This window comes from Camelus bactrianus, chromosome X, assembly GCF_048773025.1.
Source record: "Camelus bactrianus isolate YW-2024 breed Bactrian camel chromosome X, ASM4877302v1, whole genome shotgun sequence".
NCBI lineage: Eukaryota > Metazoa > Chordata > Mammalia > Artiodactyla > Camelidae > Camelus > Camelus bactrianus.
The window spans coordinates 40,453,019-40,455,858 of record NC_133575.1 but is presented as its reverse complement, the minus strand read 5'-3'; the positions used below and the strand labels follow the sequence as shown (position 1 = coordinate 40,455,858).

Below are 2,840 nucleotides of genomic sequence, written 5' to 3'. Positions count from 1 at the left end.
AAGTCCGTCCCGTTCCATCCATCACTGGCATTCTACCGTATGAGTATTGCACCTTCTGTTTATCCGTCACCAGCTGACAGACTTTTAGACCGTTCCCACTTTTCTGAGATTACGAATAATGCTGCCGTGAACACCAAAGCACGGGTCCTTGCGTGGACACAGGTTTCATTTCCAGTGTCTCCATATTTCATTTCTTGCCCTGAATGATGCACAGACTAGGACCTTCAGTCCGTGCTGGACACCCGTGGCTGGAGCAGGCATCCCTGTCTTGGTCTGGAGCCCCAGGGGACAGCCTTCATTCTCACCCTCTGAAATATGACGTGACGGGAGCTGGATATTTCCCGGGAGAGATTTTCATCAGAATGAGGCTGCTCCCTCCTATCTCGAGTTGGCTGAGCATCTTTATCATCAGCAGCTCTTGAATTTTGTCCAATGCTTCTTCGTTGTCTTTCTAGATGACAGGTGGTTTCCGTCCTTTCTTACATCAAGGTGGTGGTTACCTTAACGGAAGTTGAACGTTAAACCAATATTGCAATCCTGGGATAGAGCTCGACTGATTATGTTGCATAGCCCTTTGTAAATGTTGCTGGATTTGGTTTGCTAACCTTTCGTTGAGGATTTATCTCTCGCTATCCATGACCAATACTGGTCTGTTCTTTCTTTGTGATGTCACGTCTGGCATTGGCAGCAGGGTAATGTTGTTCTAGGACGAGTTAGGAAACGGTCCCTCCTCTAGTCTGGAAGAGTCTGTGGAGGATGCGTATTGTTTCTTCCTTAACCATTTGACAGAGCTCACCAACGAAGCCAGGGCTTCCTTTTGTGGGGAGGTTCTGAGTTGAACGATTGGATCTCTTTTCTTGCTACAGGTACATTCAGATTTGCTATTTGGCCCTTGTACTTTACGCTGACTCCATACCAATATTTCTTGTCTCTCGGTGCCTGTGGCTCGGTCTCTGGCCTAGAATTTGACACGGGGCACGTCTCTGGACCTCACTGGATTCCGGCTCCTACTCTGTAAACTGGGATAGTGTGCTGCCTCAGACGTGACCCTCAGATCTCCTACACCTCACACACGGGCATGGGGACAAAGACCTTGAGGTGGGGATGGGGTGGTACCGCTGAGTCCCTCAGACACCTGCCCACGCATTCTCCCTGCGCCCTCCTGTAGGCCGTGGGGAATCCTGCAGTTAGGACCGGCCTCCGCAAATAACCCCCCTACCCTGGTGTTGTCCACTTCCTCCCACCCTGATCCTCTCACTCGTCTCGTCTGCTGGCAACCCAGCCTCACAGGGGCTCGATGACATGCTCTCCACCACATCTACGGGTGTCACATCTCTCTCTGATTAAAGACTCGACTCCCGAGGGCAGGGACTGGTTCTGCAACTCCTCCTCACGTTCCCACCTCAACGGCCAGCCTAGCACAGAGTACGGGGTGTCAAGGATACAGTGGAACCTTCACGACTGGCTGAAGGGTTAGCTGCGGTTGGCAGGATTGCCCCGGGTTGGCTGTTGGAGGGAGCCCACCACGTCACCACCCGGGAGAACCCGTGCCAGGCGGGGAGGGTCATCCCTGCCCCAGTGCACTGTGGGCAGGGCTGATGATGTATCTCACCCAGACTTGGTGCCACCAGCTCTGAACACACAGCGATGTCACCGGCTCGTTGCATGTCACCCCAGCCTGTACGGAGGTTACAGTTGGTGACGGCTAACGCTGTGGGCTCTGACAAATCAGTCTGCACTTATGTGGTCAACTGATCTACAACAAAGGAGCCGAGAATATACAGTAGGGAAAAGACAGTCTCTTCAAACAATGGTGCAGAGATAACTCTGAAAACAGTATGGGGTTTCCTCAAAAACTTAAAACTAGAACTATCACATGAAGCAGCAATTCCAGTCCTGGGCTTTTGTCTGAAGGGAAGCAGCACACAAATCAGGAAAGATGCATGCCCCCCAATGCTCAGTGCAGCGTTATTTACCATAACCAAGGTACAGAAGCAACCTAGGTCCCCATCGACAGATGAATGCATAAAGGAGTGGTGTAGACATACAATGGAACACTACTCAGCCTTAGAGAAGAATGAAATCTTGTCATTTGCGACAAGATTGAGGGATCAAGAGGGCGTTACGCTAACTGAAATACGTCAAAGACAAATGCAGTATGATTTCACTTATACGCGGAACCTAGAAAGAAAAGAAGCGCACACAGAAACAGACCCAGAGATACAGCGAGCAGCCTGGTCGTCGGCAGAGGGGAAGAGGGTGGGAGGAGGAGAGAAATAAATAGGTGAAAGGGATTAAGAGGTACAAACTTCCAGTTTTACGACAAATAAGCCCCGGGGGTGTAACGTACACACACGGAAAAATAGTCAATAATACTGCAAGAAGTCTGCATGGCGACAAGATGGTAACCAAACTTATCGTGGTATTCATTTCCTAACGTGTAAACATATCACATCACTTTGTTGTGCAACTGAAACGAATATACTATCGTAGGTCAATTTTAATTTAAAAAAAAAGAAAGCGTGTAGGTCTGAGTCCAGGATGCCTAGGTCGTGTGTCACTCCTCCACTCATGGCCCGTGTGACCTTGAGCAAGTCTCCTTACATCTCTGTTCTCTGCTTTCCCACGTCATCAGGTGGGATTGAAATCTTGCTAAGTGATGGGCCGGCAGGAGGGGATTAAAGAAGGTGATATGTACAAATGACAGAATATTGCCTGATACCTACTATGATCAGGATCGATGAAAGGGAAATGCCACGTTACCCCTGCTAAACACACCCCAAATGACCGTCTGAATTCAGGCCTTGGAGGTTCTGGAAGAAAAGCCCTACTTGCCTTAC

General features: G+C 49.5%; 1 long non-coding RNA gene across 9 annotated transcripts in view; it reads right to left on the bottom strand.

The window, feature by feature from the left end:
• Positions 1-10: 10 nt before the first annotated feature.
• LOC141576265 (uncharacterized) overlaps positions 11-2,840 on the bottom strand; it is a 28,199-nt gene continuing 25,369 nt past the window's right edge. For all 9 annotated transcript variants that reach the window (XR_012504566.1, XR_012504569.1, XR_012504570.1 and 6 more), the window contains 2 exons: positions 1,613-1,756; positions 11-1,019 (listed from right to left, as the gene is read on the bottom strand). This is a non-coding gene — a long non-coding RNA (uncharacterized LOC141576265). The remainder of the gene's footprint in view (positions 1,020-1,612; positions 1,757-2,840) is intronic.